We start from the raw sequence: 21,401 nt of genomic DNA, 5'->3' as shown, positions 1-21,401 counted from the left end.
ATTTTTTTTAAACACAGAAAAGTAGGGTTTGATTTTGGTACATTTACATTTGCGAATAAAATATCACACTTGCCTGAGCTTTTTTAAAGTAAAAATGGGACCAAAAAACGAACCTGATTTTGTTTCTCTCGCGCTTCAGTTCACATCAGACTTAAATGAAACTGTCGTGACTGAAGGGGGAGCTCCGCTGCTCGTACTGTGACTTTTTGTATGTACGACTTCATGCGGCGCCATAACCGACATTCGGATGACGTCAAAGTACCGCGAGAGCGATTCGAACTCAGACTTCTCTCGTATCAGTCTCGCAGTACTTTGACGTCATCTGCTTGTCGGTTCTTAAAGTCAAACACACCCTTTCTGTTGTCAAATGACACACGGCACGCGGAGGACATCTGTTGGTCAAATACGTGTAAAGGTAAAGACTTAACTTTAGCCGCAGATTACGTAATACAATGCTGTAAAATGTCTAAAAGACAAAAACTAATGTTAGTAAACATGTTAGAAAAACATTTTTTTTTCTGTGTAAAATTTAAAACGCTTTACTCTTAGGATCTCTTTTGCTTTTTCTCAGGTTATGTTTTTTGAAAGTAAAGACATTAAGTTTATTTTACAGTTAGCAATATTGCTTGAAAATGATTTCTAATCATTTAAAGTAGGCTATATTATTTACTTAAACGTGAATGATCTGCAGTTTGGTTGACACCTTTTCAATATTGAATTTGGCAAATTACTTTGACTCAGAAATAGACACCCATAAAAATTTAACATGATTTTAACTAGATTCTAGACCATTTCTACATTAGATTGTGCAGATTATTCAGATCCTGTATAAAGTTATATGCAGCTTTGTTATTTAAGATGATCATCAGATAAACCACTTAGAGTTGGTGATCAAATTCTGACCATCACTTCATAAAGCAAACAACTGATAGTAAAATTTAGATAAAACCAATCAGAGGTCAGAAATAATTTCTAAGAGATATTTAAAGAGATAATTTAAATACTTCAGAACGTGTTAAGAATGCTTTGCTGATGGGAGTTTTGACATTTTCATCTGTCAGGCTTTCATGTTTATCTGTTTTCCATTTGCACAGTCTGCACAGAAACGATTTGTTTAATGATGTGTTATCAGTCCAGGAATTTAAATTCATTTTACTTCCTTAATAAAAATGAATGAGGGATATTTGTTATTCAAAAGTATAGTAATACAGGAAACATATCAGACGACCTTTATAGTATAATACAATAAGTATACTGGTAAGTAAAATATAGTATAAATGGGTAAAAGGTTTAGGTCTTCAACCCTGGCACCTGTTCTGCACATTTCATTTCCAACACCAATTAAACACACATTAACCTGCTAATCAAGTTGTTCAGGGCTAGACATAAAAATTATCCAGCTGTGTTTGAGTAGGGTTGGAACTGAAATATGCAGGACGGGAAGATTGCATTTATTTATTGCCTAAAGTCATTTAACATAGTACATGTATCATTTATTTGTTTTGTTGATTGTTACTTTAAATGTAAATAAAGGGCTCTCCAGCTTTTGCAAAGTGATTGATGTGCTCAGGGCAACATTATGTTAACTCCCGGGACAACATTTCAATCAACCAATCAGATTTCAGAAATAAGTGTACAGTTTGTTATGTTTAGGGTGGGTTTAGGTTTATTTACAAAAATGTTGTCCTTGGGTCAACACAATGTTTTGCCTTGAGGACATCTCTCACTTGGCTAAGTCAGGTCGAGCACAGACATAGACCACAATGATCAACATTATATTTATCTGCACTATATATAAGCAATTTCTTATACGTTTAAAATGTGTTTTTCTTAACTCTGCAACAGGTACACTGAGTATGGTGCTTGCCCAGATCATGAGTTTGGGAAACATTAGTTGACCCTGACAGTTTAGTGGATATAACTACTTTTAACTTATGTTTTGTAGTTTCCGGTTTGTTTGTCTGTACTTTTTATAGGTAAAGTACGTAAGATGTTTGAAAGGAAAACTTGTGCAGAATGCAAAACATCCTTTTTGCATTCTTGTGTTTACAGTCACTGCAGATCTGCATATCACCTGGTTACTGAGTCAAGCCCTTTAATGTTATTTAAGCAAGCAGACTGTCAACAATCCATTCACAGATAGACAATATACAGTAATAGACCTGTACTGCACTCTTCAATGAGGATGGTAATGTATTTTAAGAGGATCTTTCTGTCAGCAAGCGACTTTGAAACTCGTAATATAATAACAGCAAGTATACTTCTAACATTTTTCAGGGTAAAGAGAAGATGATCATCATATCATATTTGCCACGGCAGTGTCCAACATTAATTACAGGTATGTTGAATCTCTGGTATTTACTGTACATCATATGAGGATTAATACATGACTTTTATTTAAAATTTAAAGTATCTCGAATTACTACACTGTAAAAAACACTTTGCTGCCTTAAAATTTTTTGTTGAATCAACTTGGATATACAAGTCATTTCAACTTACTATTATTTATCTTGACTAGAGATGAGTTGTTATAACAGGTGAGTTGTTATAAATTATAAAATTAAGTTGACTTTTCTCAACTATATTTTATAAGTTGTGACAACTCATCTCTGTCTAAAATTTTAAGGCAGCAAAATATTTTTTACAGTGTAGGTGCCTGTTTTTTATACAGTATAATATATAATACAATTTAATTAATAATCATAAATAATAAAAAATAAAATCGGGGAATTAAATAATTGTTTACATAATAACAAACAGAAGTGAATATGTATACAATTTATATGTCACGGAAAAATTTAATCAAAAATAATGTTATTTTAATAATTACAATAAAACAGGTATTTCAATCGATGTTTAGTGAGATGCTTAGTGCTTTTATTAATTTATTTATTGTCAGTGTCTACTGATGCTTGTGATATTGTCATGTTTAACTTAATAAGGCCTTAATAGATCAGTCATAAAGCATTAATGGTCTCAAAGACTTCAAACACTTCCTTTGTTGTTGTAAAATACACATTTAAGGCTAAAAATCACATTCATAAAGACTTTACTGAATCTCTATTATAGGCTTTTATGCTGCTGTCATTTGCTGTCATGCTTTTTGAAGTCTGTAATGGGCCAGTTTTTCTGGTTTAAAAGCATGCAAGACTTTAAAGACATTCAGTGTGTAGCCCAAGTTACCATTGTTTAGACATTGTTGACAGCATCTAATGCGTCATACATTTGAGAGTTAAATAACATTTAAAACGAAACTGTGCCCCCCCCCACTGTACACTTTGAGGGAAACAGTTGTTACCATATAATGGCCCAGATTGCTCATCTTATAGGAATAACTAAATCAAATTCAAATACAAAATAATATGCACATACATACAAGATGGTTTTATTCAAGATCTAAAAGGTCTGATAGATCTGAAAGGTTGCATCAAGACACGCCTTTAAATAAAATACGAACATATGTGTTAACTAGAACACAACTTCATGTATGTCACAACAATGTATTTAAATATGCATTCACAACATTTAAATCAATAATGACAAACCTGCAAAAAAAGTGTTCTGTAATGTGCATTAGAAGACTTTAAATTGCCCGTAAAGTGTATGAATGTGTGACATTTAAAATGCAAGATATCAATTAACTCATTCTCCACCAGCATTTTTTTGTGATTTTCACATAAGTTTCACAAAATGCCTTCCAGGAAAATTTTCTTCTAAAAATATCTAAACATACAAATATATCAAATGAAAGAACAGTTTCTTTAAAAATATAATTTTGATCAAAAACCTAAAATAATTAAATTTTTTGTAGTTTAAAATTAATTAAAATAGTTTTTGCTTCAGTTTTTTATAAATTGGATAAAAGCGGAATTGCAGATTACCATAAAAACTCAGGAAGCAACATAATTTGGCAGGGAAATGTTTTCTCTTAATTGACAAGATAACTCGTCAATGGCGGGGAAGAACTAATTGCAGCAATTTAAGAACGGTTCAGAAATAAAAAGTAGTTTAAAAAAATTGTGGCAGTGATAAATACATAATTATATATTTAGTATATTAACTATAAGTGAAATTGCTGATATGTTTTGTATCAAAAAAAAAAAAAAAAAAAAAATATATATATATATATATATATATATATATATATATATATATATATAGTTTTGAGTTTTGAGTCTAGATAATTGACTTAAGTTTTTTATCTTTTCAGATCCTGAATCTGCTGAAGGCAATGCTGATAGGTGACATGAGGTAGGTCACTCAGGAAATCCTAAAAAAAAAACAAATGCTGTCTCATGAAGATTTCTCACTTTTGACATCCCATATGACTCAAACCACAGAGACATCTTTATAGCTGATCATTAATATTTCCTTACAATTTAGAGATATACACCAATCAAATCAACTATAATGATCACAGAGATGGACATGCACAAAGATGTTATAGTATGATGAGAATGTCTTTTCAAACTATTTCTCCAATCCCTAAAAAACACAAGCATTACAAGTTTCATCAATCACATTTATATTCATTCACATACTAATAATTGATACATTAATATAAATACATCAAATATCGAAAACAGATAGTATGAAATAGTTATAAATAATATTAAGTACAAAGTTTCAGAAGATTAATAAAAAACTACACCCTTACGTCTTAAACAGTTAAACGTCTTACAAGTTTTGGAATTTAAGGTAAGTCCAAAAAAGTGCGTCAACGTCAGTGTTTGCATTTCACATTCACTTTTTTAATTTCTTGTTTGAGAAATGTCTTGTAAATGAGAGGTGTTCACTTTATTATGTACACTGTGTTAGTACCCAGTTTTCTCTTCCGAACTTCAACTTTCTTTCTTACATCATGAATTCAAGAAGGTGCTGTACATATTCTTCACAGATTTTTGAAATGGCGTCATAGCATCACACAGTTACTGCAGATTTATCTGCTATCCATTATGCAAATCTCTTCTTCCACCACCTCCAAAACACACAATCCTTGGAGGTCATCTGACAGTGAACCCATTTTGATCTAAGCTTTGTAACAGAGTGGTTTAACTTTTGTGGTCTTCAGCTGCTTTAGTCCATCATCTGCATGTTTACATTCAAAGATGATCATCTGAATACCACTGAGTGGTCATTTCAGTTATTGTTGGCTTTCTTTCAGCTTGAATCAGCTTGACCATTTTCCTGTGACATCAACAAACATTTTCAGAGAATCTTACTTACTGGATTTTTGTTTCTTTTTCAAACCATATTCTGTGAACCCAAAGTCATCTTTCTGACCTTTTCTACTGGTTTGAACTTGAGCGAATCCTCTTCACCTGTCTACATGCCTAAATGCATTCGTTTGCTGCCCTGTGATTGGCTGATTAGAAATATATGTTAACAGGCGTCTAAACAAGTGTACATAATAAAATGGTCAGTGAGAAATAAAAACATAACAAAAGTTATGTGTGCAATGAAAACAGCAACTCAAACTCCAAGAAAAACTGACATCTATTACTTCTTATTATTGTATATTTTTATTCAAAAGCACTGCAAACTAAAAAAAATATTTACTTTAAACATGAATTCCTAAAAAAGGTGATGTCCTTCTGCATATCTGCACTTTGTGCACACTTTACAGCCTTTCAAGACCAGTTAGACTGTGGATCTGTCTGTATGAATGCAATGCAATGCTTACAATCTGCTCAACCACTAAAACCAGTCCAACAACATTGTACGAGAAATAACCTACACCCTGAAATACACTATTGGTTTATGTTTATGAGAAATGAAACACAAATGTATTAATTTGCCACAACATTAAATAAAGCCAGCGGATGTAAATCAAGCATAAAAATGTCACCCAAAAAATGAACAAAACAAAATATAATTTAGTTAATCTGTTTGAGGGAATTGAAAACAATGCAAATAAACACTAATAATAATAAACTGTGCAAACACATTTGAAGATGGTAATACAGAAACCAGCAACCTTTTCATAAATTTGTGATAATGTCTGAGGTCTAGTTTGGTCAACATTTGCCATAATCAGATTTTAGATCTTTAGGGTTGGAAATCAATAACTGGTTTCTTTAAAAAACAATGTTCCTATATTTTCTTTTTCCGTACTAGATTCAGCTTACATGTTGTACTTTACATTTTGTAAAATACAGTCTGCACTAAACTCATACAACTTCTTACTGTCGTTGTATTTCTGTCATTGCTTTATATCTTCTGTGCAAGATTATCTAACAAAATGTTTAACTGTGACCTCCAGAAACTAAAAATAAAAAAATAATTATTGTCCAATAAAAAAAATTCCTTATTATTTTTAGAATAATTAGCTAACATAATAAAGAGACCCTTACTCTTTTCAGTTGGTTTTTTAATTGATGTCGAGTGATATTTAATATTATTTGGGATACAATATTACCTGGAGACTTGTAGGCCTCATTATCTTTTAATCTTTGGCGCCCTCTATTGGTCCATTATATGTAACACATATTCTGCATACCAGTAGTGCACATGATTCACTTACACCTACAACCAGTAACAAAATATTTATTACTCTGTGACTTGAATAAATATTAGGCAATGCATACTAACATAGACAAAGAGTTTATTATAGGTTAAGGAAGCAATACAAATAAAATATTACACAAATATACTACCAAATATTTGCCAACAGAAATATTAAACAAAGTGCAGACAGTGCCAAATCAAAGAAATAAAGAACTATTAATAAATATTTATTAAGTTTAGAAAAAAACTAACTATTCTGTTGAAACAAAATGCTTGCATTTAACCTTACATCACATACCTGAATACATTTTTCCTGTTAGAAATAAAGGCAAAAACAAATGAAAATAAAATAATCACACCATAAAATATGGAAAAAGGATACAGACAGCAAACAGTTGTGAACAGAACAGAAACTATAATTAAAAATAAATGATTCAATAAGTTGCCAGCCCAAAATATTACAGAATAGTTACCCAACAACAAAAAACACAAAATCTAAAGCAAAACTGTGATTGACAAACCAGCAAAAAATTCACAACACAACATCTTGACATGGTCTGTCAATAGTTACAACTAGAAATTTAAAGCAGGTAATGTGCAGAGTACAGTTCAGAATAAAGGAATTGTGTAGTGGAGCTGCAGGCACAAACATTATAGTAAGACAGCAGAAAGAGAATAGATTATATCTTAAATAACTGATATTTACAACAACAACATCCATCTAAACAATACCACTGATCTCATTTGTTAAACACAAATTACTTCCATTTTTTATGTGCACACAAGAGCACATGGCTATACACCAATAGCGTGCACATACAAATCTAAGTATACTTTTGGTGTAAGTCTGGAGCACGGAGTAATCCTGATGATTAATATTAGCTGGTTCAGATTTTAAATCTCCACAGGACAGGCCTCCAGGAACAGATATTCCTGACCCAGAGGTTTTAGCACACTTTTTCCTCAGTTTAGTTAGGGGTGGGCGGTATAAGCTAAAATTAATATCAAGGTATTTTCCACTTTACAGCCGGTATAGCGGTATTACGGTATGTTGCCATATGTTGCTCCCGTGGTCTGCGATTTTACTTGATTTGTTTTATTGCAGCTAAAATAGCCGGTAAACTAAAGATTTAACAGATTTGAAATGCACAAATTAACTAGTACGATTCGCTGTGTAGCTGCCTGCCATAGTTTCACCTACTCCTCCACCCAAACTCTTTTTTAATAGTTTCTTAAGCCTGTAATAATAGTTCGAAGCTGATGTTCCTTTGGAAAAAAAATATTAAAAATCTAACAACCATCAGTGTAATAATGTCTAATTATGTGAATATTTTATTCTTTAAATAAAAAAAATTGCCTAATTTAACACGGAGTGTACTTCAACTTTTTTTTACAGATATTTAGTTATATAGACTGCAATCTACACAAGCTTTTATCACAGTGATGGCCCCTAGCGGAGTCAAGTGGGATAAGGTATAGCTAAGAGTGCTCCAGACCAACCTTCCGAACAAATGACTTACAGAAGTGATACGTAACTAAGAACGTTTCGGGAAACACGTATTAACGATAAGGTACAGCTTAAGGTACAACTTAAGAACGACGTAGAGCTAAGAACGTTTCGGGGAACGCAGCCCTGGTCATTTGCTGGTATGTGCCTTATTAGAATGTTTTACAATACGTCCAACAACTTTAAAGCTGTGTGTATATCTTGTGTCTGTTTGATTTATAAATTTACAAAGAACAAGATTTATAAAAAGACTCATAAGGCATCTGCATCACTTTATATTATTATTAATCCCAGTTTATTAATGCAAGTTATATTAATAAATGTATTTATTGCATTTAATTTAATTAACCAGCAGATTCACAGTGCCAAAAACACTCCACTCATATGTTTTTATGTGTAAATATTATCTATTTATTGCCATTGCGTTTTATAGCTTCTCTAATAAATAAATCTGAATTAAGAAAACTAAATTTACCATTAAAGGCTGTTAATGTTAATGTGTTTGGTATGTTGCTGTTATCCACTTTATAGGGCTTTAAAAATGGATTGAAGTGCGATTGCAGCTTTTCGTTTTGTGTTTCTGTAGACAGCGAATTTCAGGAACGGAGGTATGACTTTTAAGACTTTGATAAACTCTCGCGTGGTCTTTTAAAAAACTAAAATTAAGAAAGTTAAATTTAAGTCCTAGGATGAAGATCTGGGCGTTTAGTTTTTTAACACCCCGCAGGAACCCTGATAAGTGCAAAAATAGAATTTATAAATATGTAACGTCGGTATTAATGGTTCTGCAAAATCCATATCATGGCGTGACACAATACTGGTAATTACTATCATACCGGTTTATCGCCCACCCCTAAGTTTTAGTGTTGCACATATAGCAAAAACACAAAACATGAAAGCACAAAAAACAGAGGTTAATATCCACTTTGTTCGCGTTTCTTCTTTAATTTCATTTCCTTCTGTTGGCTGCTCTTTTGTATGTGCTGTTGATTCTACAAAAAAAAAACATCAGGAAAACTTCAGGAAAACATAACTGGCATGTGATGACAGTTTACTTCTGTAATTTATATACTGTACAGCGGCATGTAAAAGGGAACTAATTTAGTGAACTTCAAGCATTTGGACTATAATTTATGCACTTAGGCTATTTAAAGAAATATCAATATCAGTTTAACATACCGTTGATGATCAGCTGTATGGTCACAAGTTTAGATGTAGGCTGTGTGACAAAGCACTGGTAATCTCCTCCATCAGTGTGTGTAAGATTTGTGAGTTTGAGAGAGAAGTTTCCATTCTTATACTCATCAGGGAAAGTTTCAGCTCTGCTTTTGTACTTTGGATCCTGGCCACTACCTGAATATTGTCCTTTAATAATATCGCACACAATTTTGACATCATTGTATCTCCAATGCACAGTAATGTCTTCATTTTTCAGCTTATCCGTACTATTGATAGGGCATGGTAGGATAACGAAACCTCCAGTAACACCCTCAACTCTGGCCTGCATAGATGCTGAAATGAAAAAAAAAAAAGATTAAATTCAAGCATTTTATCATATAATACCAATTTACTTTTAAAACCGTGTGCCTTTTTGCTTACCTTTGCTTAGCAATGCAACTGCACAGATGAGGCAAAAACTGCAAAACAGAAAAAACACATTTCTGTAAGTTGGCCTTAGTCTTATTGAAATATTGACAGCTATTCCTGAAACGGTCAATATTACAGATATTTGTTTCAGGAACATTATCAGAGGTGTAAAAAGTACACTAAAATGTCACTCAAGTGAAAGTACAAGTACTGAGTGTAAATTTTACTCAATTAAAAGTATCTGGCCAGAATCATACTTGAGTAAAAGTACAAAAAGTACCACATTAAAATTGTAGGCCTACTTTAGTATTAAAAAAGTAAAAGTAACAGGAAGATAAAAACTAGAGATTCTTGTTTAAGCTTTTAATCTCTAAAAAAAATGAAGTGAATGAACCACATACAAGGTTTTATCCTGCTTTACAGTTTGTATTTAATTGTATTTAATTATCAAACTATAAGATTACCTAATTTCAGTATGCAAAATGCTACTCAAAGTTGTAAAATCTTAGATTTAACTTAAGCAGAAGTTGATTTTCAAAATTGTGAGTATAAAGTCTCTCACAGGCAGCCGATGCAGGAAGAGGTGTATTAGACCTTAAACACTGTCAGTCCAAATCTGATTCTGGTGCATATTCAATCACAATTAGAACATGTGAACATCCCAAAACTACATGAAATCTGTTTTTGCTAATCTGTTTCAGGCTACATCCAGAGGTGGTTTGGTTGTCAGATTGCTGTATCCACTTGTGTTGGATTTTGACATCAGCTCGATGTTGAATTTTGAATCCTGATCAACGTTGGATTTGGACGTTGGATAAACATTTGGTTTTTAACGTCGAATCAACATTGGATTTGGACGTCAGATCAACGTTGGATTTTGACGTGGGATCAACGTAGGACTTCCACATCAGATCAATGTTGGATTTTGACGTCGGATCAACAAAGGATTTCCAAATCGTATTAACATTGGATTCTGATGTCAGGATCAACGTTGGATTTCGGTGTCGTATCAACTTTGGATTTTGATGTCGGAACAACATTGGATCCTGACGGCGGGATCAATGTCTGATTTTGACATCAGACCAACTTTGGATTTTGACGTCAATACCCAATTTTGAGCAGATGTCAAGGTAAATTAAAACTATTTAATATCATCTGCAGAAACCCTTTAGGTTGTAAGCTAATATTTCATAATAAATGTCCACAGACTTGTAAGTTGTTAGTTTGCTTTATCCACTGTATGCAGCAATCTGACAACATTAATGTTTTTTCCAGTGGACATTTATTAAAAAATATTAATAATTAAAGTGTGACAAACTGCTAAATGTTCTATATGATTTACCTGATGGCTTGTTGGAGCTTTGAATCCATGTTTGCAATGCTGAGCTGCCTTAAGCAGTTTTTGTATTTTTTTTGTCTACAAAGTGCACATGTGCAAGATGTTGTTTTTTGATTGTTTGCTCATCTGCAATACGTCTCTGAGACGTTTCCTAAAAGATGTCATTGGCTATTGAAGAAGTCTTTGATTTAGAACAGTGGTTCTCCAAAAAGTGTGGTAGGCCTACGCGGAGTGAATTATATGTAAATTCTCGAGTTTGCCAGCCTATTTATAACGCGTTCAAGGCAACCTGTAACTCGTGTTTTTCCATCCTTCTATCCGCAAAAGTGCACTGAAACGGCAGTCAAACGCATGACTTCCCACCCGTAAACTCTTACTAAATTCGCAGAAGTACCGCGAGATCGAGACGAAATTAGACTTCGTATGATTTCTCTAATCGTTCTCGCGGTACTTTGACGGCATCCGGCTGTCGGTTCTTACTGTCGAACAAGCCTCTTGTTTCAAACTGGCCAAAGTCACGTGATTTTAGCAAACGAGGCTTCATTACGTCATAACTGTTTCGAAACGTTTCGAAAATCCGACTGATAGAAAATGTAACAACAAATTTATTAGAAATGTGATACATAGTAAGAAAAAGAGCACCCCCTGAGGGATTTTTTTTGGGACAATCTGATTCCAGATGTTGATTGGAAGAAGGTTGTTAATATAAAAGTTTTGCATCTCCAACAGGATAATAGAGACTCCGTTTAAAATTCTTCATAAGATATACCCTTGTAATCTATTGCTCTCCAAATATATAGACATTGACCAAAAATGTTCATTGTGTAAAGATGATGAATCCATTTTGCAAATTTTCTATGAATGTGATGTTGTACGTAATTTCTGGTTGATATTATCACCTTGGTTTTCTTGATAATTCTTACACTTTTACAAAAAAAGATATTGTTTTCTATTTTGAGCACAAACAGAAATGTATTGAATTTTACCAATTTTTTTTATACTTGTATCCAAACATTACATTCACAAACAGAAATTTAAAAAAGAAAAACCTATATTTAAAATGTTTCTCATTGAATTCCAGTACCTCTTATCCACGCTGTGAAGAATTAACAAGAAGAAAAACATGATGCTTCTTTCTTTCTATGATGAACTCTTACTACACAAACTTGATATGAAATGACTTATTGATACCGCCTCCCTTCCCTCCCCTTCCCTAATATGTTCCTGTGACATATTTAATGTTGTATTCATATGTATGTACGTACAATACATTTTTATTAATAAAAAAATCCGACGATTCACCACTAGGGGGAGTTGATCACAAATGACCAATAGAGGTGAACTCAAGTCAGTTTTTTTGTAAAGGTTTATAAAACATTCATCCTTCTGACTAATAACACTACCATTTTGTCTACTTTTTGTTTATAGACACATTTAAATGACAAAAATGTGCATAATTAAAAAGGGAGTTAGTTTTAAGGATTTGTTTGCCATAAATAAAACTAAAAACACAGAATACGTTGTCTTAATTATGTCATAATTAAATTCAATAATCAATTTTTCTTAAAAACATATTGCTTTTTGGTGTTTCGAACGCTTCAAAAAACTGAATCAATTTGCGAAGCAATTGGTTCAATTGATTCAAAGCTTTGTTTCTTCCACCACTAGCACTGCGCGTCAAGACGACCACGATTTAGAATGTATGTAAAAATTCTCTTTAACAGACGTACATCTTGACGTACCTGTTTGCTTGCTAAGTTGTTAACAATTTTAGAAGACAGAGAGCAAATCATTACCGACCGAAATACAAAAACAAACAAATCACTAATTCAGCTGATCAACAACTGAGGTAATGTAATGAATCTACCTGTGAAAGCAACAAAGTTAAGGAACAGACACAGATTAGCCCTTTTCACACAGACATTCCGTAAAATACACGGGACAGGCATCCTGGATTTTTCCGGAATAGTTAGAGTTTTTGTTCATTCACACTGCCAAGATTACACGGCATCTGATGGTCCCGGAAAGACACATAACATGTTGAAAGTCCCGCCCTCTCTTCTACGCAGCGTCTGAAGTTTGCAAAGTATTTATTATTCCTTTCTCCAGAAACAACTCGCGTGCATTTTTGTTTATGATAAGACTACAAAGGAGTGCGTGAATGCACAGTTCTGGTGAATGATTTCAGCTTCAGAGTGGATATTTGACGAGCTCCCTGATCTCTGCTTTAATACAGTTTTCAGACATTTCTCATCATGATTGTTTATATGCATTTAAAACCTGCATTTTGAGGAGCTGAACGATATATCTTGTTGCGATGACGCGCAGGTATTTTTGTTTATTATAGCTCAAATGAGCATGTGACGCGATATTCTTTTATGCTGCTGAATGATCTCCGTTTCAACGCAGTAAATGACAAGCTAACTTACCTGATTCTGCTTCAGTCCAGTTTGCTGACATTTCTCGCCGTGAATGTTGTTAATTTGTGCACAGAGTTCAAAGGACATACCTCTGTTGTTGTAGGAACCACACAACATGATAACGTCTGTACTGACACCATCTGGGTATCCAGCAGACTTGACCAATAGTCAGGTTTTGGGATGAACTGGAGAGGTTTTTGAGACAGCCATTTTGTGAAGTGGCTCGGGTGTGACAGCCATCTTGTGAAGTGGCTCTGGTGCAGATATGGCGGCCGTCTTGATAGCAGGTGCAGGGATGATAGTGGCCCTCTGGAAGACTGGTGTGGTTGTGGCAATGGCTCTTTAGATAACAGGTGCAGGTATGGTAGTAGCCATCTTAAAAACAGGTGCAAGGAAAGTTACAGCCATCTTGGCTGCAGAGACTGGCATGGTGGCACCCATCTTAGAGACAGGCATGGTGGCACCCATCTTAGAAGTAGGCATGTTGGCAGCAATCTTAGAAACAGGCTTAGCTTGAGCTAACTGTGGCAAAAAAGGCATAGCATGGGTTGGTGTGTTGTGAACAGTCTCTGGTTTTCCATTCACAACACCCACAGTGAAGGGAGATCCACTCATTAACAAAGTAAAGTCAATATATTGCTCTAAGGACCATGTTGAGGCATTACGTGGCATATAATGACTTACGGTCTCTTTCAGTCTATTATGAAATAGGTCCTATAGTTATAGTTTACCTGGTAACTTAAATTGAGAAAATCCTGAACGTAATCCTCAATTGGGCAGTTGCCCTGACGTAATTCAAACAATGCATATGCTGGATTCATTGTTGCTGGCTGGAAATAAACAATCCTCCCCTGGATTCTGTAAAACCTGCCTCACCAAGCATTTTTGGATTTAGTCATTGTTTTAAGTTGATATTCTTGTTCATGGTTTTGACCCTTGCCTGTTTATGTGAATTACGCTATTTGGATTACCTTGTTTTGGATTTGCTTGCTTGCCTGTGTGGATTTTAATAAACACTCTGCATATGGATTTGTCTCTCTCTCTCGATTTGTGTAGCTCATCTTTACACAAATTAAGAGTTTAAACACCAACATCAATACACATCATTCATCATTAGTCCAAGTTATAAAAACAACGACAGACATTAACATTTTTACACCCATTTAAGCAAGTGTAACTTAAGCTAACCGGGCCGCAGCTTACTGACAAGACATTACAGTAAACTAGACATTTTAGAGCACTCTGGGAAAAATAAACACAATGTAGTAATCATACTTACAGGTTGTGGTTAGGAGACGCATGTTGTTCCAAATAAATTGGGTGCTGAACCATCTTTCGTTGGTAACGTTTAGTAAATCCCTCCTTGAAAAAGTTATTTTAACCACTGATTCTTTATATCTTCAATCTTTGATAGTAAAAACAACACAAACTGAAATATACAGCGTGATATGAAGTTTACACACCAACTAGCTGAAGTCTCTGTGGGCAGGTCATAGTTTTCATTTCCCCGGGCAAGGCTGTAGGCGGAGATTATTATGCAAAGTGTTGGTATTACGTGGATAAGGACAGGCAGGACATTCAATCCATATGACGACTCGTTTCAGCGATTCAGAGTTGACTCCCTACTTTAGAAGCCAATAACTTTATTAATCGTGCACTTTTTGGTTCAACTACTTTGCACATTGTTTATATTGATGTAAACAGGTCATTTTCGATTTTGGATCTGTGTGGCTCTTTAATCTGTGTGTTACTTGAATGGATTTTATACGCTTAAGTTAAATTAACTCAGATTTTTGACTTGAACGCGCTAAAGTTTTTGATTAAAATGTACTTAATTATTTTAGGGATATGTGCAGTGACTATAAAACAGTTAAATAATACAAGAAAATATATAATACGATCTACTATTCCCACACAGTTCCTTTTGTACATTAATTAATTGTGTATTTATCATTATTTTACTTAGTAATATTAAAATTTTTTGAGAACTAGATTTTCCTATGTAGAAATTATGAGGGTTAATATAACATATTTCAACACACCAAAAAACAGTCAGAAGGATAAATGTTTTATGAACTTGCATAATAAAACTAACCAGAGTTCACCTAACCTTATTAGACATTGGTAATTTGTGATCAACTCCCCCTAGTGGTGAACCATTGAATTTTCAAAATGTTTCGAAACGGTTATGACGTAAATAAGTCTTGTTTGCTAAAATCGCATGACTTGGCCAGTTTGAAACACGCTCTGAACCACTGATTCGAAACAAATGATTTGTAAATGTTTTGAGGCTTCATGAAACACTGGCTGTGTCTTAATCAGCTCCCTTGTTCAGTAGTCAGGGCACTGATCAGGGAGTTGGACATTTTAAGGGCTGTCTCAGTTACAAAATCCTTACAGTGCACTGGAGCACTGTGGGAATTGTTTGTCCATAAAAATTCACACAATGCAGCCCAAAAACCAGTGAGCATTGATGGCATAGACATTATTTATGTTGACGTCTTATAGACTAACACTGCCTAATGAAGCTCACGTATCAGCGTGGCTGCCATCTTGGATGGGTCCCCAATGCGCCCCCCTGCATTTATTTCTAAAGTGAGAGGTGTATCCCCAAAAATAATCATAACTCCCTGAATTTTTACAGAATTGTCACACGTAGGCTAAATAACGTTAACATAATTTTGTAAATGGTAAAATAACAAAAATATTTTTCAATCTTAATTGTGAAAGGTAATCCCATGTGATCCGTTATTAATAATGTAAGCAGCACAAAATACGAGCATAGTTGCTCGCTCCGATTGACTCTGGTGCTAGAATAGAGTAAGGGGACCAAACCAATATGGCAGCGACGCTGGATTATGTTGCAGATCGTCATGTGGTGTCTACATATATAACGTCTGTGATTGATGGTAACTCCTTTACCGGAAACCACGTGACCTTTTCTAAAGCTCCAACCGAAAACCACGCGAATCAACTCAATAAACTTCATGCAGTTATAATGGATGTACTACTGAATGCACCCGTTTAATCCCACATTTTTTCTTGGAATTTGAATACATGCAATCTACTCCTTAGACCTCCCTAACACACAAACTTTATGCCTTCTTTGATTTTATGTTGGTTAAGTTAGGGAAATAGTAGGTTTTATACTCGGTCACAATAGAAACAGCATAGTCGGACTTCAATTCAATTAGACATAGTTACATTAGAAACAGTGTAGTACCGGTCACAATTGTGACCATTAAAAATCCTCAAAATATATCTGTAGTAGACCCCACCTACAAAATTTGATAGTTATAGTTGTTAATTAAGACGTTTTACTTCTTTTTGTAGTAGTCTGAGGTAGACATCTTCTTCTAGATGTGCAAGCAGGAAGTAAACTGATCTGGTCATGTGACCTTTCACGCTAGTCACATGACATTGATACATTTTAAAGGCATGATAGGCAGGAATTATCTAAAAAACTTTTTTTTACAAATTTGTTTAAACTGTCTTTATATACCAATACATAAGTAAAATGTAAGTACTCTGAAAAACAGAGTATAAAACTCGAGTGTCTGTAGACCTCTCACCACTGTTTTAAACACAGCTAATTATTTCCATTCGGGACGAAACAAATGATTGGCTTGGGCGACTGTCACTCTCTCTCGCTACCATGGAACCACCCCTTTTGCTATGGGATCTGCCCACGCATGCGCACACCTGATTGATTTGAACGTGCACGAGGCACTTTGAGAAGAGCAAAAGTACGGCAGAGAAAGAGCATTCAGAACTCACAGTACCTGCATATGCAGTCAGCGAAGGCAAACGAGGCAAAAAAAGGAATAAACGAAGCAATCAAACAAGAGTAAATATCACGTGGCTTTTCCTCGAGTCTACGATGCGGTAGCGGTATTGTCTGCGGAGTGTAGTCCTCATCAGAGTCAACAATGCTTTCATCACGGAAACTCTTACATGCAAAACACTGGCTTAATAGTGAGTACTAAAAGCCATCCTATCTGTTTATATTCATAGTGATAAAGTTAGGTGTATATTATTACATGTGATTGTGACATGATGTTACTACATGCACCGCGTTCCTTCCTTTCCCCTCATCTGAGGTAAATGATGCTTCTCCCAGCAGAGCCGATCAGCGTTGCGCATTCATGTGTTTTGGGGGGTGGCTTTAGAAGAAACCCAGAAGGGAGGGGGTGAAGTGAATGGAAAAAGGAGCTGTGTATAGACAAGTTTATGCGCCAAATCACGGGAGGCGCCATTACTCTACACATATGCATTTCATTTCCTCCGGAAGTGGTTTGCGCAGCGTCTGCCGGTGTAAACACAGCGATTTGGGAACACGGTTCTACTACTTTGACTGGAGATTGCGTTACTTTCCCCACCCGAATTCAGTTTCTGAACTTGCAAGATAACATGACGACGTGGCCCAGCATAATATACAGCAAGATTTGCTCCTAACTTACTTCGTGCAATCCATGGCAATAGATGGAAAAGCAATGGACAATCTGAAATCCTCCGAGGCATGAACTGGATCTGATATCATCATGAACCGAACACTTGTTTATTAATAAATAATAAAAATGTCTCATTGAAATATTTTACATATTCATTACTTTTGCTGGTTCTTTGATACAGCTTTTAGGTGCTGTTTATATGAACGTGTCAACACGGCATCAGCACCGAAAAAATTGAGAGGGAGAGAATAAGATTTGTTTAACTTAACGCGCTTATTGCGGTTTGGAAAGAAACTGCTTGTTGCAGTACATTTTAAATATAGTGATTTGTCATGAAACGTTGATGGAGCAGCAAAATGACACGACAAAGTCATTTTTTAAAATGGTGTTTATTGCGTTTTGGAAAAGAGCTCTTCATATATAAAATGAACACACACATATAGAACATATTCCAATTCCAAAGATATTAAATAAGCAACTAAACAGAGGGGGACACTACTTGAGTATTTTTACTTTCTACAAAAAAGTACATTTTCATATATTTGTATTTTATCAGTGTTTTTCTTTGGAAAACATACATTCTAATGCATCTTTTACTCAAGAAAGTAAAAGTACACATTTTTTATGTAATTAGGTATTAAATCAATTTTAATATGCAATATAAAAGGAATACTCAGTATGATTATATGCTTTAGAATGTAGTGAACATTTATTAGTAAGGTAATTTTTTTCCCAAGACAAACACTCTGATAAAGCATAGATGCTTGGAAAATTTACTTGAAGTACTCAAGTAGTGTCCGCCTCTGCAAATAAATAATAAAATGTTTTTACTATATCTCTCTAGGTCCGAGTCGGTATCAGGCTTGCGAAAAAATGTAAACAATTGAGCGCATGGACATTGCCTTTTCGTAGCTAGTTTGTGGTCATAGCACTCACTGTCTAACCACTCGTTCGGGTGCTTTCTCGAGTGTTTGCAACCAACTACTGCACACGTCGTTCCCGAACCACTTTTCTTCATGTTGTAATTGTTATATCCTCTTTGTCAATGGGATATCAGTGCTTTGTCAGCACAACAGAGCTAGCAAGCAAAACAAACCCAGCCCGCCAGAACGGAAGTGGGTTGCATCGATGGTAGGAGTTTAAGACGTAAAGCGGAAACGGCTCAAAAACTTGTCTATAAAACAGTGGTGAGACGTCTACTCGATTTTTATACTCTCTTTTTCGGAGTACTAGCATGTTACTTATGTATTGGTATATAAAGACAGTTTAAACAAATTTGTAAAAAAAGTTTTTTTTTTTTAGATAATTCCTGTCTATCCTGCCTTTAATTAAGACAATCAATTTTTTCATTTAAAAGTTTAATTTCTTTCCCAGAACCAACATCAACACTTTTAGAGCTGTCAGAAATAAGAAAAAAGACACGGTCACACTGTAAAAAAATTCCGTAGAAATTACAATGTTATTGCAGCTGGGTTGCCGGTAATTTACAGTAGATTTAAATTTATGTTATTTGCTGGCAAGAGTTTGTTCAAAGTTAAATAAAATTTAAATATTACCAGTCTTTATCTTTACAGAATAAAACTATACAATAACAGCCTCATGCAAAGCATTCTGGGAACCAGAAATCATCATCAACCTTTTTCAGTTTTTTGCTTCAGATTTTGTTTCCCAGAATGTTTTCCTTGATGCTGTTTTTTAGTTTTACTCTGTAAAGACAAAGACTTGTAAATGTATAATGTTCAATTAACTTTGAACAACATTTTGCCAGTAAAAACATAAATTTAAATCTATGGTAAGTTACCGGCAACCCAGTTGCAATTTCTACGGAATTGTTTTACAGTGTACAATCATGACCGGTGGGATTAGTAGGGTTTTTAATACGTACGATATTCAGTTCTTGGGTTTACAAAAGTACAATAAAGGACTAAGATACTGAGTACAAAAATGGCACATCAGTAATATTTATAATTAGCTATCATATAAGTACCTGTGGACACCTGATTGCTGATTGTTGACAGCTGGTCGTAATTACAAGATAGTTTGGCGGATAATTTGAACGTGCTTCTCTCGAACTTTGATAATAAAACATCAGTAAGTATGTATCTGGTATTACCCTGTACTTATTAGAGTTACATAATAACTACCAAGTATGTACCACTGGTAAGTACAGTAATAATACACATTTGTCTGTAAGTACCACCATACAAGGTATGTACTGTACAATAAAGTGCTATCAAAATGACTATAGGAAGGTTCAAAAACAGTAAACAAAATATTATATCACCCTATAGTAATTATTCAGTGTTAATATCCATGATATTTCTATTGATTCATACAGTACTGTACACTGAAAAAAATGATTCATTGAATTTAATCAATTTTTTTAAGGTAAGTGGTTGCAATCAATTTATTTAAGCTACATTTAAACAAAAGTTTTATATTTTACTTTGCTTTACTAATCTTTTTTGTTTAAATGTAGCTTAAATAAATTGATTGCAACCACTTACCTTAAAAAAATTTATTAAATTCAATGAATCATTTTTTTCAGTGTAGTTCTGTTGCACTTCAGTTGTTGCATTATAACAACATTGCTTAATATGTTGCACATATTTTATAATATGTTGCTTAATATGTTTCGCTCCCTGCAAGTTTCATCAATCACATTTATATTCATTCACGTAGTAGTAATTTTGCATGATACATTGATATAATTTGATATAATTATATAATAAAAAAGTGCATCAACATTTACTTTAAAATTTCTTGTTTGAGGAATGTCTTGTATGTGAGAGGTGTAAAAGAGGATTTTTTGTCTTTCTGTTGTATAACATGAACAAAAATACATTTAGCGGCCACTTTACTTTACTATGTACACTGTGTAATACCTAAAAGAATTTCTCTCCAGAACTCCAACTTTATTTTTAGCATGAAGGTGCTGTACACATTGCTCAGATCAGATATTTTGGTCTGATAGCATCACACAGTTACTGCATATTTGTCTGCTACACATCCATGATGTTCCACTACCCCCCAAACTCTGTTGGATTGAGATCCAAATACTTTAGAGGTCATCTGAACCCATTGTCATGTTCAAGAAACCACACAGCAAAATCACCAGTGTTAAATCAACACTGCTGGGGCCCGTTCTTCGTACGTCGCTTAATACACTGAAAAAAATGATTCATTGAATTTAATCAATTTTTTTAAGGTAAGTGGTTGCAATCAATTTATTTAAGCTACATTTAAACAAAAGTTTTATATTTTATTTTACGTTACTAATCTTTTTTGTTTAAATGTAGCTTAAATAAATTGATTGCAACCACTTACCTTAAAAAAATTTATTAAATTCAATGAATCATTTTTTCAGTGTACATCCGAGATCAAACGAGACGTCTGAGATGTTTAGATCTCACTAATTATGATCTCGCTTATTTGGTTCTTTGAACACCACCGCTGTTGATGATCAGTATGGCAGGATTGAATTATCTGAGATCACTGTGCCTTCGTGCACTGCAAGAAAAGGCAACACATATCGATAGTAGAAACACTGATCAGCCACGCTGTGATTGGCCAGTTGTTACAATGGCCAA

At 34.2% G+C, this 21,401-nt stretch overlaps 1 long non-coding RNA gene across 1 annotated transcript in view; it reads left to right on the top strand.

Moving 5' to 3' along the window:
• Positions 1-2,050: 2,050 nt before the first annotated feature.
• The window catches only part of LOC141363134 (uncharacterized), a 46,000-nt gene continuing 26,649 nt past the window's right edge, over positions 2,051-21,401 (top strand). The window contains exons 1-3 of the long non-coding RNA XR_012368641.1: positions 2,051-2,188; positions 2,278-2,338; positions 4,211-4,251. This is a non-coding gene — a long non-coding RNA (uncharacterized lncRNA). The remainder of the gene's footprint in view (positions 2,189-2,277; positions 2,339-4,210; positions 4,252-21,401) is intronic.

This window comes from Misgurnus anguillicaudatus, unplaced genomic scaffold (assembly GCF_027580225.2).
Source record: "Misgurnus anguillicaudatus unplaced genomic scaffold, ASM2758022v2 HiC_scaffold_32, whole genome shotgun sequence".
Taxonomy (NCBI): Eukaryota; Metazoa; Chordata; class Actinopteri; order Cypriniformes; family Cobitidae; genus Misgurnus; species Misgurnus anguillicaudatus.
The sequence above is the reverse complement of the archived record's forward strand: the minus strand, read 5'-3'. Positions and strand labels throughout refer to the sequence as shown.